Below are 16,963 nucleotides of genomic sequence, written 5' to 3' on the forward strand. Positions count from 1 at the left end.
CGACATTTGCTAATATTTTGGCTGGTGAACAATCTCAATTAGCATCCCTTCCGATTGATCAATGTACAAAGACTTATTCATTCGCTTATAATACGCACTCGTGTGTTATATGCACCATTAATTATGGGCTAGTTTCAGTCTGTAAAAACCACGAAATTTATCTTTCAACTCTGTTTTTTTCACCAAAATAATATCCTAATAAGAGCTCCCTATTTCTAATTTTGAGAGCGCCCTGGGCGCTTATAATGTCGAATACGGTAATCATATTAAAAAACATATGATACATAAAAAATCAAAAGGGAGCCAAGAACAGTCCTTAATTGCCATGTAGAGCTGAGGCAATCTAGACTTGCCCACTCATCCTAGACTTGAGTTGGACTTCTTTTATATTCTGCAGGGTCGGGGAGACGGACCAGGATACCAAACCCAGACTAACTCATCTCATTGGTTCACAGATGAGCCCATGCTTAACTTTGCCAAAGTAAAAACAGGTAAATGGGGCCCCTGAACATGTGTTTTATACATGTTTGTTTGTATCATTGCATCGCTGACATTAAAAAAAATGCTCCTGCCTTTTGGTATATGGACCAAGTAGATCTGGAAAACTATTAAAATTTGTAAACCTATTAAAATCTGTAAAAGTATTAAAATCTGCAAGACTTATAACAAATCTGTGAAACTATTAAATCTGTAAAACTATTAAATCTGTAAAACTATTAAAATCTGCAAAATTATTTTAAAAAAATAGTAAAACTATTAAAATCTGTAAAACTATTACAATCTGTAAAACTATAAAATCTGTAAAACTGTTAAAATCTGTAAAACTATTACAATCTGTAAAACTATAAAATCTGTAAAACTATTAAAATCTGTAAAACTATTACAATCTGTAAAACTATAAAATCTGTAAAACTATTAAAATCTGTAAAACTATAAAATCTGTAAAACTATTAAAATCTGTAAAACTATTACAATCTGTAAAACTATAAAATCTGTAAAACTATTAAAATCCGTATAACTACTACAATCTGTAAAACTATAAAATCTGTAAAACTATTAAAATCAGTAAAACTATTAAAAAAAATTAGTAAAACTATCACAATCTGCAAAACTATTACAATCTGTAAACCTATTAAATCTGTAAACCTATTAATATCTGCAAACCTATTAATATCTGCAAACATAGTGAATTCTGTCAAACTATCAATATCTGCAAAACTAGTTCAATCTGTTAAAATATTAATAGCTGTAAAATGATTAAAGCCTGTAAAACTATTAAACACATCTGTATCAGGACAAGCGGACCTTGCCTCCTCAGTGTCACAAAACTGAAATAAAAAACAAACATCACACCACTCCATCATGCAAGGACCAGTTGTCTTTTTATTGCTAAGAAGACCTACTTACCAATTATCCATATATGGAATTTGGTGCTGGCATTTTGGAACCTGTTTCTGATGGTGGTGATATCGGCAGGGTCAATGGGATGATGTACTTGAGCACTGTAGATTCTACAGATGCCGCTTCATCTGAAACAGGCACACAGTCAGTCAGTCTGTCTTACAGACCCTGATACAAATATATCAAATACAGCCCATACAGGTCTATAATGTTTGGCAAGTCGAGATTACTGCAGTATCTGAAAATGAAGAGAGTCAATGGGCTCACTTTTTATTAAATTTTTATTAAAATAATTCTACAGATGCCGCTTCATCTGAAACAGGCACACAGTCAGTCAGTCTGTCTTACAGACCCTGATACAAATATATCAAATACAGCCCATACAGGTCTATGATGTTTGGCAAGTCGAGATTACTGCAGTATCTGAAAATGAAGAGAGTCAATGGGCTCACTTTTTATTAAATTTTTATTAAAATAATTCTACAGATGCCACTTCATCAGAAACAAGTACACAGTCAGTCAGTCTGTCTTACAGACCCTGATACAAATATATCAAATACAGCCCATACCGGTCTATAATGTTTGGCAAGTCGAGATTACTGCAGTATCTGACAATGAAGAGAGTCTATGGGCTCCTTTTTATTAAATTTTTATTAAAATAATTCTACAGATGCCACTTCATCAGAAACAAGTACACAGTCAGTCAGTCTGTCTTACAGACCCTGATACAAATATATCAAATACAGCCCATTCAAGTCTTTAATGTTTGGCAAGCCTATTATGTTTGGCAAGTCTAGATTACTGAAGTATCTGAAAATGAAGAGAGTCTATGGGATCCTTTTTATTAAATTTTTATTAAAATAATTCTACAGATGCTGCTTCATCTGAAACAGGCACACAGTCAGTCACAGTCTGTCTTACAGACCCTGATACAAATATATCAAATACAGCCCATGCAAGTCTATATGTTTGGCAAGTCTAGATTACTGCAGTATCTGAAAATGAAGAGAGTCTCTAGGGTCCTTTTTATTAAATTTTTATTAAGACAATTTAACAATGTTTTTTTTCTGTACGATATGTTCATTTCAGAGACTAGCTGTTAGTCTAAGTCAGTCAGTCAACCTGTTACAACAAGCAGCCATGTGGGGTGCTGGCACTGAGGAAGAAGTGGTCTTTAACGCCGCTTTTAACAATATTCCAGTCACACTGCTGCATGTCTGTTTAATGTGGGAGGAAAGCCCAAAGTGTTGCAGGTCTCAGACGTTTACCACTTCGGTGAAACCCACAAGCACGGGTATGGCGCTGACAAACCTAGAAACATAATCGGGGTGAAATGGGATTCGAACCCACAATCATCGGTTTCTGGCATGCCCAAGGGACACAGTTCTGCACAGCAAATCGTGGCGCCTCAGACGACTGGGCCACCCGTGCCCCCTGCAAGGCTAGAAGATGTATTCGTGTCAACACTTTGAGCCTTATACTTGACAAAACTTCGCTGAAACCCACAAGCATGGGTATGGCGCTGACAAACCTAGAAACATAATCGGGGCGAACCTAGATTCGAACCAAAGACCATAGGTTTCTGGCGTGCCCAAGGAATGCAATCACTGAACAGCGAACTGTAGCATCTGTCCTGGCTCGACACTGTTTGTCTACAGACTTGCATGTGTTTCTGTCATGGCAAGACAGATTAACTCCAGTAATAGGAAAGAATCAGGTGTTCTTTAACTTCTTTTGAGCAGTATATAACCACAGGATTCTTTCCGCCCAGATTACATAAACCTAGATTACAGCAGCATAGTCTCACCCTCAATCACTTAATTATCCATAATGACAGGGGTCCACCATGATTGACAATTGTGGTCAATGTTCCGTGACATATTCACGGACAAAACATCAAACGAGTAGGCAACAATGAAATGGCCGTCCAAATTGCCACCAACAAAAATACAACATAAGGGGAGATAACTTTTCCCTGTTCCTTTGTTGAAGTGTTACTGTGAGCTGCCAATCGAGCGCAGAGATAATTCACCGACCCCTAATTTTACCCGTAATGGCCATAATGGCTGCTACAGAAATAAGGCGACATGATAGCCCAGCCTATAATAATGTGAAACATTTTACAGTTTTCTAAGCAGGCAAATTACAGTTCATGTACAAATTATACCCTAATTGTGTAAGATACGGCAGCGAACTGTACCATTGCCTCATTTTGAAATAGTTTCATGAGGCAAAGGCTTGATTTTCCACCCCCACGATTTGCACTATCGAATGTAATCTGACAAGCTGACATCGTCAAAGATGTCACCTGCAAATCAAATGAAACACAGATTATACTCCTATGGTAATTTGGGAATTATTTTATTGGTATCTCCTTAGCTCGACTTTTTTCAAAAATGTTAAATTTCAGTTTTCTTTCAAAATATCCTCTGCAATTTCAATACTTTGATATAGCATATTTAGAGAAAAACCAACGGGCTATGAAGAATGATGGATTATCTGTCACAAGGGAATAAATTTTGTTATTCCCAAGCCTTTGGGGTGGGACGTGCAGCATTCATTCACGACAGATAATCCGTAATTCAGAGAGTCCAGTCAGTTTATTCGATATATAACTCATTGACATTTCAAAAGAGAAAATGAGTGAGTGAGTATGATTTTACGCCGCTTTTAGAAATATTCCAGCAATATCATGGCGGGGTACACCAGAAATGGGCTTCACACATTGTACCCATGTCGGGAATCCAACCCGAATACTCATATCCCCTGCCAATATGACATGTCTGGTTGTGTGCGAGGCATTAGCCCTCCCAAAACGAGCATTTACCGCCACTTTCAGTCTATGTCAAAGTCGCTGCAAAGGAAACTGTAAAAACTCCCAAACTATCAAAAGGCATCAGTTTACCACAAGACCTATGTATGTGCCAAGTTTGGTGAAGAAATATTGTACGGTTTCCAAGACCTGTTCCGGAAAGAAGCACTACCGCCATTCTCAGTTTCAGTGACGGACGGATGGACGGACAGACGGACGGACACCACCTATTCCTATATCCCCCTTCCATTTCGTGTCGGGGGATAACAAGTGATAACGAGGAGCTCTACAGGAGCAAGAAACCACCCTGTCTGGTACGTAACACACCATCAGCTCGGTTGCACAACCTAAACAGCACTTTCAGCATCCTATCCAACAACATTTGGTCTTGCCCCAGAATCAGCCCAATAACGTGTTACAAGTCTTTACCAACGAATTGTCAGAATAGTTTAACATATCAGAAAGAAGTAACACAATTATCATAATCTCTTGTTACAGAATCTTAGAACATTCTTTGACAATATGTAATGTTAAATGTTTGCACTTTCACACTAACACTGCAATAGAAACCTGCTCTGGTATGTCCAGCTATGTAAGCATGTTAGGACAACTGTGTCAAATTGGGGCAAAATACCTCAATAAACAAATTCATTTAATTTTTTTAATTTTTTTTAAATAAGTACAGGCTATTGTGGTCCTTCCTACCCAAAACAGGTTGGTTGGTTGGTTTGTTGTTTTATGCCGCACTCAGCAATATTCCAGCTATATAACGGTGGTCTATAAATAATTGAATCTAGAGCAGACAATCCAGTGATTGATGTCATGAGGTGCGATCTACCAAACAGGGATGCGATGACATGGATCAACCAAGTCAGCGAGCCTGACCACCTGATCCTGTTAGTCGCCTCTTACGACAAGCATAGTCGCCTATCACAGCAAGCATGGGTTTCTGAAGACCTATTCTACCCCGGATCTTCACAGGAAGACAAGCATAGTCGCCTATCACAGCAAGCATGGGTTGCTGAAGACCTATTCTATCCCCGATCTTCACGGGACAGATGCTATCGTGTCCACAAAGTCTCTGCATGTATTAGAATCCTACAGGGACATTGCAAGATGATACCACGTTTCTAACAACAAAGTGACACACATCTCAGTTAGATTTAATGCTCTTTACCTCCAAATAAAATACTTATTCAAGTTCTAAATGTCAAGATTTAAATATTCCAAGAATGTCAAAGTCCAGAAGGAGCTGCTATAAAGGGACACTATCATGTTTGTTTAGGAGCAATGGCCCTGTGCACACAGGAACCAGTTCTGTGGAAATTCCAACCAATTTCTAAAGATTTTAGAAATCCAAAACATTTCTCTCTTTCAAAACTATGAAATAATCTTTCACGGACACAAAGAAGCTTGTCAGCCACAATCATGTCTTTGTTAAACCTGGTCCTACAAATCCACGTAATTATCACATGTTATTTTGAACAAAATTAATAGCAGAGTTCCTAAGTAGATAAACTCGCCATAAGATACGAATAATAAGACGTACAGTGATCATCCAGGTAATAAACGGGCATAATTATGACTCCAAATGACATTTTCCCCTCGCAATGACTGACACGCATTTCAAACTCCTGTCAAGAATTAACAACATGAAAAGACCTTTAGAAATGCTCCATCTATTACACAAGAAATAGCTTTTAAGGTTTAATGGCACGAGGAAGAATTGTTAGATTTATTGGCATAAAGGACACCACAGACCCTGTGTGACGCACAAGCAGCATAGGTATAATTTGAGCTAATTCCTAAAGGCCATCGCAGAAAAATAGGAAAATTAACCAAGTGTGGTAGCAATACATTATACCTCAAAAGATAAAATGATTTTTTGGGCTGGCTTTTAAACTGTCATATCAAGGTCCCAACTTGTATCCAATGCCACACAAGGTCGTTTATTTTTAAATATTTTTAAAGTGTGCATGAGAAAATATTCACATGCATTTCTTTAGCACTTTGAGTAGGATTCACTGTCTCTAATCTACAGTCCATGACACAATACTATTGTACTATTGTAATATAGCGCACCAGACAGGGTAACAAAAGACATCTTATAACGTCCTTTGGCATGATGGGGCTGGGGATCCAACCCCATTGGCCTTCCAGACAGACACTCTACCACTAGACCATGGAGTGAGTGAGTGAGTTATTATTTAACGTCACATGGGCAATATTTCAGCCATATCGTGGAGGCACTCCAGTGAGTGTGTATGGTTTTACACCGCTTTTACCAGTATTCCAGTAATATCCATTGGGGGACTCCAGAAATGGGCTTCACACATTGTACCCATGTTGGGAATCGAACCCGGGTTTTCAGCGTGACGAGCGAACGCTTTAAACACTAGGCTAGCCGACCGCCCAACAGTCAGTGTTGACAACGCTTTGTGGAAACTGGCCCTGGGCTGTGGAAACGAAATAGGTCCCCCTGCCCTTCGACAATTACAAAAGTCTATATGTCCGCACTGGCTGACAGATGCCATCACTCATGTACCGCTGACCTATACATTTCCTCTTTCATAGCCGGACACAAACCCTGGCATTACAGTCAGAATGAAATAGTTTCAGCTTCAAGAAAATAACATTAATATTTCAAGACATTTTCAGCTTTAAAACCCCCTGATAAAAGCTCTCCCAATCCTTGTGTGAGACCACTGATCTCAACACTAAATCAAAATCTTATAAAGACTATTTCTCTGACACTCTGGACAAGTTTATCATAATATTCCACTGGGACAAAAATAGTTATCCATTAAGACAGGAAACAACCTATTTATTATTGCCGATAATTATTTTTTGTATACTCCAACTCCTCCCCCAACCCGTCCCACCGCTCCCCCAGCAGATGGGTTCCTGATGATATCCCTACCATGTCCCTTGCATTAACCCTAATCCCTGTCATTGGGGTGGCATCAATACCCTTCCTCCACACATTAACCCTTAACCCCACGCCCCTAGGTGAACTGAAGGGCAGGTGCTCTGCTGGAACTGTGTGTAGAATTCTAATCCAGATGATAAATGAATAAAGCAATTACAATTTGGAAGAACATGTTGTTGAGAAGCTCAAATAATGTTGTATGATCATTCCTCATCAACAATCTCACCCTTCACCCATTCCATCTAACCCCCACCCTTCCATCTCACGCCAAACGGTTCCCAACCCACCCCTTCCATCTAACCCCCACCCCTTCCATCTCACGCCAAACGGTTCCCACCCCACCCATTCCATCTAACCCCCACCCCTTCCATCTCACGCCAAATGGTTCCCACCCCACCCTTCCATCTCACCCCACCCTTCCATCTCACCGCCACCCTTCCATCTCACCCCCACCCTTCCATCTCAACCCACCCTTCCATCTCAACCCACCCTTCCATCTCTACCGACCCTTCCATCTCACCCCAAACCCGTCCATCTCACCCCACCCTTCCATCTCACTGCCACCCTTCCATCTCACCCCATCCTTCCATCTCACCCCCACCCTTCCATCCCACCCCACCCTTCCATCTCACCCCACCCTTCCATCTCACCCCCACCCTTCCATCTCACCCCATCCTTCCATCTCACCATCTCACCCCACCCTTCCATCTCACCCCACGCTTCCATCTCACCCCCACCCTTCCATCTCACCCCATCCTTCCATCTCACCATCTCATCCCACCCTTCCATCTCACCCCACCCTTCCATCTCACCCCCACCCTTCCATCTCACCCCATCCTTCCATCTCTACCGACCCTTCCATCTCACCCTTCCATCTCACCCCACCCTTCCATCTCACCCCATCCTTTCATCTCACCCAATCCATCCATCTCAGTCCCACCCGTCCATCTCACCCCACCCTTCCATCTCACTCCAAGCTTCAATCTCTACCCATCCTTCCATATCACCATCTCACCCCCACCCTTCCATCTCACCCCACCCGTCCATCTCACCCTATCCTTCCATCTCACCCCACCCTTCCATCTCACCCCACCCGTCCATCTCACCCTATCCTTCCATCTCACCCTATCCTTCCATCTCACCCCACCCGTCCATCTCACCCCACCCTTCCATCTCACCCCCACCCTTCCATCTCACCCCACCCGTCCATCTCACCCTATCCTTCCATCTCACCCCACCCTTCCATCTCACCCCACCCTTCCATCTCACCCCCACCATTCCATCTCACCCCACCCTTCCATCTCACCCCCACCATTCCATCTCACCCCACCCTTACATCTCACCCCCACCCTTCCATCTCACCCCACCCTTCCATCTCACCCCACCCTTCCATCTCACCCCCACCCTTCCATCTCACCCCACCCTTCCATCTCACCCCACCCTTCCATCTCACCCCACCCGTCCATCTCACCCTATCCTTCCATCTCACCCTATCCTTCCATCTCACCCCACCCGTCCATCTCACCCTATCCTTCCATCTCACCCTATCCTTCCATCTCACCCCACCCGTCCATCTCACCCCACCCTTCCATCTCACCCCCACCCTTCCATCTCACCCCACCCGTCCATCTCACCCTACCCGTCCATCTCACCCCACCCTTCCATCTCACCCCACCCTTCCATCTCACCCCACCCTTCCATCTCACCCCCACCATTCCATCTCACCCCACCCTTCCATCTCACCCCCACCATTCCATCTCACCCCACCCTTCCATCTCACCCCACCCTTCCATCTCACCCCACCCTTCCATCTCACCCCCACCATTCCATCTCACCCCACCCTTCCATCTCACCCCCACCATTCCATCTCACCCCACCCTTACATCTCACCCCCACCCTTCCATCTCACCCCACCCTTCCATCTCACCCCACCCTTCCATCTCACCCCCACCCTTCCATCTCACCCCACCCTTCCATCTCACCCCACCCGTCCATCTCACCCTATCCTTCCATCTCACCCTATCCTTCCATCTCACCCCACCCGTCCATCTCACCCTATCCTTCCATCTCACCCCACCCGTCCATCTCACCCTATCCTTCCATCTCACCCTATCCTTCCATCTCACCCCACCCGTCCATCTCACCCCACCCTTCCATCTCACCCCCACCCTTCCATCTCACCCCACCCGTCCATCTCACCCTATCCTTCCATCTCACCCCACCCTTCCATCTCACCCCACCCTTCCATCTCACCCCACCCTTCCATCTCACCCCCACCATTCCATCTCACCGCCACCCTTCCATCTCACCCCCACCCTTCCATCTCAACCCACCCTTCCATCTCAACCCACCCTTCCATCTCTACCGACCCTTCCATCTCACCCCAAACCCGTCCATCTCACCCCACCCTTCCATCTCACTGCCACCCTTCCATCTCACCCCATCCTTCCATCTCACCCCCACCCTTCCATCCCACCCCACCCTTCCATCTCACCCCACCCTTCCATCTCACCCCCACCCTTCCATCTCACCCCATCCTTCCATCTCACCATCTCACCCCACCCTTCCATCTCACCCCACGCTTCCATCTCACCCCCACCCTTCCATCTCACCCCATCCTTCCATCTCACCATCTCATCCCACCCTTCCATCTCACCCCACCCTTCCATCTCACCCCCACCATTCCATCTCACCCCACCCTTCCATCTCTACCGACCCTTCCATCTCACCCTTCCATCTCACCCCACCCTTCCATCTCACCCCATCCTTTCATCTCACCCCATCCATCCATCTCAGTCCCACCCGTCCATCTCACCCCACCCTTCCATCTCACTCCAAGCTTCAATCTCTACCCATCCTTCCATATCACCATCTCACCCCCACCCTTCCATCTCACCCCACCCGTCCATCTCACCCTATCCTTCCATCTCACCCCACCCTTCCATCTCACCCCACCCGTCCATCTCACCCTATCCTTCCATCTCACCCTATCCTTCCATCTCACCCCACCCGTCCATCTCACCCTATCCTTCCATCTCACCCTATCCTTCCATCTCACCCCACCCGTCCATCTCACCCCACCCTTCCATCTCACCCCCACCCTTCCATCTCACCCCACCCGTCCATCTCACCCTACCCGTCCATCTCACCCCACCCTTCCATCTCACCCCACCCTTCCATCTCACCCCACCCTTCCATCTCACCCCCACCATTCCATCTCACCCCACCCTTCCATCTCACCCCCACCATTCCATCTCACCCCACCCTTCCATCTCACCCCACCCTTCCATCTCACCCCCACCATTCCATCTCACCCCACCCTTCCATCTCACCCCCACCATTCCATCTCACCCCACCCTTACATCTCACCCCCACCCTTCCATCTCACCCCACCCTTCCATCTCACCCCACCCTTCCATCTCACCCCCACCCTTCCATCTCACCCCACCCTTCCATCTCACCCCACCCGTCCATCTCACCCTATCCTTCCATCTCACCCTATCCTTCCATCTCACCCCACCCGTCCATCTCACCCTATCCTTCCATCTCACCCCACCCGTCCATCTCACCCTATCCTTCCATCTCACCCTATCCTTCCATCTCACCCCACCCGTCCATCTCACCCCACCCTTCCATCTCACCCCCACCCTTCCATCTCACCCCACCCGTCCATCTCACCCTATCCTTCCATCTCACCCCACCCTTCCATCTCACCCCACCCTTCCATCTCACCCCACCCTTCCATCTCACCCCCACCATTCCATCTCACCCCACCCTTCCATCTCACCCCCACCATTCCATCTCACCCCACCCTTCCATCTCACCCCACCCTTCCATCTCACCCCACCCTTCCATCTCACCCCCACCATTCCATCTCACCCCACCCTTCCATCTCACCCCCACCATTCCATCTCACCCCACCCTTACATCTCACCCCCACCCTTCCATCTCACCCCACCCTTCCATCTCACCCCCACCATTCCATCTCACCCCCACCCTTACATCTCACCCCCACCCTTACATCTCACCCCCACCCTTCCATCTCACCCCCAACAGTTGCACCCTCCCCATACCCCTACCCTTCAGGTCACATCAGCTGCCAGGCAGTACTGAATCCTAATCTGAACACAGCTCTAAGCTCCCAAGTCAGATTCTGACATCCCAAGTGATTCATAACACTCTCCGCTTAAAAACTACAAAAATAAGTTTTGAATTTATGTAAGTGGATATGTGCCTCAGACAATGATTGATGCATCCACTATGTGCTGGCAATGCTTAGGGAGCTGTGCCCACAAGTAGATAAGCCGGATCTTGCTACAAACATACAGTTTCATCAGCAAACCTTGTCCCGGTCCGTACATAGCCACCATCATCATCAGCTGTGCCACGATGTAAGGGAGGGGCCTGTTTCATTACAAGGGCGGAACGCTGATAACAAAGCCAAATATCTTTAACTGAAAAACAAATTATTGGTTGTGTGTCTGTAACATGGACATGGTGTTGACTTATTTCCTGCTTCCATCTAGATCTTGATTCTCGTGTCACGCACGTCAATGCTTCACGTATTCAGCAAGATCTTGATTCTCGTGTCTCGCATATCAATGCTTCTCATATTCAGGAAGATCTTGATTCTCGTGTCACCCATATCAATGCTTCACATATTCAGCAACATCTTGATTCTCGTGTCACCCATGTCAATGCTTCACATATTCAGGAAGATCTTGATTCTCGTGTCACGCACGTCAATGCTTCACGTATTCAGCAAGATCTTGATTCTCGTGTCTCGCATATCAATGCTTCTCATATTCAGGAAGATCTTGATTCTCGTGTCACCCATATCAATGCTTCACATATTCAGCAACATCTTGATTCTCGTGTCACCCATGTCAATGCTTCACATATTCAGGAAGATCTTGATTCTCGTGTCACGCACGTCAATGCTTCACGTATTCAGCAAGATCTTGATTCTCGTGTCTCGCATATCAATGCTTCTCATATTCAGGAAGATCTTGATTCTCGTGTCACCCATATCAATGCTTCACATATTCAGCAAGATCCTGATTCTCGTGTCACTCATGTTAATGCTTCACATATTCAGGAAGATCTTGATTCTCGTGTCACCCATATCAATGCTTCACATATTCAGGAAGATCTTGATTCTCGTGTCACCAAAGTCAATGCTTCACATATTCAGCAAGATCTTGATTCTCGTGTCACCCTTGTCAATGCTTCACGTATTCAGCAAGATCTTGATTCTCGTGTCTCGCATATCAATGCTTCACATATTCAGGAAGATCTTGATTCTTGTGTCACCCATGTTAATGCTTCACATATTCAGCAAGATCTTGATTCTCGTGTCACCAAAGTCAATGCTTCACATATTCAGCAAGATCTTGATTCTCGTGTCACTCATGTCAATGCTTCACATATTCAGCAAGATCATGATTCTCGTGTCACCCACGTCAATGCTTCACATATTCAGCAAGATCTTGCTATGACAAGGACCTCTTGACCTGATGCTATATTCAGAACAATGAGTTTGCATAGGCCAGTGGGAACCCTGGGATTGACAGACACTGAGAAGTTATACTGACACAACTTAAAATCAACTAAAAAATTATGTTGCGACAGACACTGATATGACTTCGAAACAGTTGACAAGGTACAAATCAAGAGTCAACAGAAGATGAAGATCATCATCATCATCATCATCATCATCATCATCATCATCATCTTCTTCATCATCATGATCATGATCATCATCAACATCATCATCATCATCATCTTCTTCATCTTCATCATCATCATCATCATCATCATCATCATCATCATCTTCTTCTTCTCCTTCATCTTCTTCTTCATCATCATCATCATCATCATCACTCACTAACTACACACTTACACAATCTTTAATTTGTCTTCACAAGAACTTCCCTCCATTGAAACGAGACAATGAAAGGACTCAGCGTATCTATTTGAAATCGGCAAAGCGTGTCTGCTTGTCACCAAGGTTTGACACTTGTTAAACAGAACAATGTGATCTTGTGACACAGCAAGGCGACAACCACGACAATCCCGGACAACAATCCCGAATAACAACTGCCATAACGACCAACCAAAAGTCAACCTAGAGCCGAGCCTCGTTCCTATTGTCAAACCGTAGATTACTTGACACGAATGGGGGCTCACATATTTAGCTTTCAGTCGTGAACAAGGTGTTCCTATAGAGCTACAATGACAGAACGTGGTATTAATTATCAAATATGAAAGAAGAACAGTTGTGTGGCATTCTGAAAACATCGAGTCAATTTCCGTAAATTGTGTTTCATAAAGCCCAAACCTTGACAGCCTGGCACTCAATATGGGCTTAGGTTGCGCTTTTGAAATTTGTAGATTACAATTTTCTTTTGGCATGTCAAGGTTTGATCATGCTGTGAAATACATAATTAGTTGTGAGTTAATAGAACATTACAGAAATCTGACATTAGCTGTGTCGTTTATTGCATTCAAGAAAAATAATTGACTTTTCTTTAACAATTCAAGTGACATTTCTATTCAGATCTAAATTGACACAAATATTTCGGTTCTATTCTTCAGCGTTCATCCTTCAAGTTGGAATTTTTAAACTGTAACAACTTATTTCAATAAATATCATAAATATAATAATTTAAAACAGCAAATGAGGAGAAATGATGTCATCTACACATGTAATCAAGGTCCTATATTTTCAATTTAAACTATTCATCTATTTCTCAAATAGGGATTCAAGCCCAAGATCAATTGATCTGCTGGTATAACATCACAATGATTTATATCGGCAAGTCTAGGTCAGTTGATCTGCTGGTATAACATCATAATGATTTATATCGGCAAGTCTAGATCAGTTGGTCTGCTGGTATAACATCATAATGATTTATATCGGCAAGTCTAGATATGTTGATCTTCTGGTATAACATCACAATGATTTCTATCGGCAAGTCTAGATCAGTTGATCTGCTGGTATAACATCATAATGATTTATATCGGCAAGTCTAGATCAGTTGGTCTGCTGGTATAACATCATAATGATTTATATCAGCAAGTCTAGATCAGTTGATCTGCTGGTATAACATCACAATGATCTGTATTGGCAAGTCTAGATCAGTTGGTCTCCTAACCTATAACACAAAGGTCTATATCGGCAAGTCTACATCAGTTGGTTTCCTAACTTATAACACAATGATCTATATCGGCAAGTCTACATCAGTTGGTCTCCTAACTTATAACACAATGATCTATATCGGCAAGTCTACATCAGTTGTTCTCCGAACTTATAACACAATGATCTATATCGGCAACTCTACATCAGTTGGTCTATTAACTTATAACACAATGATTTATATTAGCAAGTCTAGATCAGTTGATCAGCTGGAATAACATCACAATGATCTATATCAGCAAGTCTAGATCAGTTGGTCTCCTAACTTATAACACAATGTTCTATATCGGCAAGTCTACATCAGTTGGTCTATTAACTTATAACACAATGATCTATATCGGCAAGTCTAGATCAGTTGGTCTCCTAACTTATAACACAATGATTTATATCGGTAAGTCTAGATCAGTTGGTCTCCTAACTTATAACACAATGATCTATATCGGCAAGTCTAGATCAGTTGGTCTCCTAACTTATAACACAATGATTTATGTCGGCAAGTCTAGATCAGTTGGTCTCCTTACTTATATCACTATGATCTATATCGGCAAGTCTAGATCAGTTGGTCTTCTGGTATAACATTACAATGATCTATATCAGCAAGTCTAGATCAGTTGGTCTTCTGGTATAACATTACAATGATTTATATCAGCAAGTCTAGATCAGTTGGTCTTCTGGTATAACATTACAATGATTTATAGCAGCAAGTCTAGATCAGTTGGTCTGCTAACTTAGAACAATACAATGATTTATTTCGGAATATCCTGGAGTTTTAAACTTTTATCATGCTATGTTGATTATTTGATATCAAAAGTCACTCAGTTCGCAACATAAATTGTATCATGTGAGTCTTTGGCAAGAACAAATGTTTGGCATTCCTAAAAGACGCCATTTAAGACACAGAAACAAGTGAGGATAATAATCTCTCTATCATATCAAGTCCTTCTTACAATCATTATAATATTTTCACTCAAAGTAACAGCTTTTGAAACTGCATAGGTATACTATGTTTGAGTGAAGGCACCATTTGTCTTATTGCGCTGGTATAACAGTTGATCTCCTGGTGAACCATCACAATGACTGATATCGGCAAGTCTAGATCAGTTGATCTGCTGGTATAACATCATAATGATTTATATCGGCAAGTCTTGATCAGTTGATCTGCTGGTATAACATCATAATGATCTATATCGGCAAGTCTAGATCAGTTGATCAGCTGGTATAACATCACAATGATCTATATCGGCAAGTCTAGATCAGTTGGTCTCCTGACTTATAACACAATGATTTATATCGGCAAGTCTAGATCAGTTGGTCTCCTAACTTATAACACAATGATCTATATCGGCAAGTCTACATCAGTTGGTCTCCTAACTTAAAACACAATGATCTATATCGGCATGTCTAGATCAGTTGGTCTCCTAACTTATATCACAATGATTTATATTGGCAAGTCTACATCAGTTGTTCTCCTAACTTATAACACAATGATTTATATCAGCAAGTCTACATCAGTTGATCAGCTGGTATAAAATCACAATGATTTATATCAGCAAGTCTAGATCAGTTGGTCTCCTAACTTATAACACAATGATCTATATCGACAAGTCTACACCTTTGGTCTCCTAACTTATAACACAATGAATTATATCAGCAAGTCTAGATCAGTTGATCAGCTGGTATAACATCACAATGATCTATATCGGCAAGTCTAGATCAGTTGGTTTCCTAACTTCTAACACAATGATCTATATCGGCAAGTCTAGATCAGTTGGTCTCCTAACTTATAACACAATGATTTATGTCGGCAAGTCTAGATCAGTTGGTCTTCTAACTTATATCACTATGATCTATATCGGCAAGTCTAGATCAGTTGGTCTTCTGGTATAACATTACAATGATTTATATCAGCAAGTCTAGATCAGTTGGTCTTCTGGTATAACATTACAATGATTTATAGCAGCAAGTCTAGATCAGTTGGTCTGCTAACTTATATCACTATGATCTATATCGGCAAGTCTACATCAGTTGGTCTTCTGGTATAACATTACAATGATTTATAGCAGCAAGTCTAGATCAGTTGGTCTGCTAACTTAGAACAATACAATGATTTATTTCGGAATATCCTGGAGTTTTAAACTTTTATCATGTTATGTTGATTATTTGATATCAAAAGTCACTCGGTTCGCAACATAAATTGTATCACGTGAGTCTTTGGCAAGAACAAATGTTTGGCATTCCTAAAAGACGCCATTTAAGACACAGAAACAAGTGAGGATAATAATCTCTATCATATCAAGTCCTTCTTACAATCATTATAATATTTTCACTCAAAGTAACAGCTTTTGAAACTGCATAGGTATACTATGTTTGAGTGAAGGCACCATTTGTCAAATTGCGCCAGTTACCAAGTTCATTGATCGGTTTACTACATTCATAATGTTGGCCATAATACTCTTGTCCTATCAAGTTAAAGTTTGTTTGTGTGTTTGTTGTATAATGCCGTACTCAGCAATATTCCAACTATACGACGACGGTCTGTAAAATAATTGAGTCTGGACCAGACAATCCAATGATTGACATCATGAACATCGATCCACGCAATTGGGATCGATGACATGTATCA

General features: G+C 42.7%; 1 long non-coding RNA gene across 1 annotated transcript in view; it reads right to left on the bottom strand.

Annotated features, from left to right (window-relative positions):
* Nucleotides 1-1,428: 1,428 nt before the first annotated feature.
* LOC139477174 (uncharacterized) overlaps nt 1,429-16,963 on the bottom strand; it is a 133,111-nt gene continuing 117,576 nt past the window's right edge. Inside the window, exon 4 of the long non-coding RNA XR_011654144.1 lies at nt 1,429-1,529. This is a non-coding gene — a long non-coding RNA (uncharacterized lncRNA). The remainder of the gene's footprint in view (nt 1,530-16,963) is intronic.

The sequence above is a fragment of the Haliotis cracherodii genome, unplaced genomic scaffold (genome assembly GCF_022045235.1).
Source record: "Haliotis cracherodii isolate W230 unplaced genomic scaffold, xgHalCrac1.p SCAF_31, whole genome shotgun sequence".
NCBI classification, from domain to species: domain Eukaryota; kingdom Metazoa; phylum Mollusca; class Gastropoda; order Lepetellida; family Haliotidae; genus Haliotis; species Haliotis cracherodii.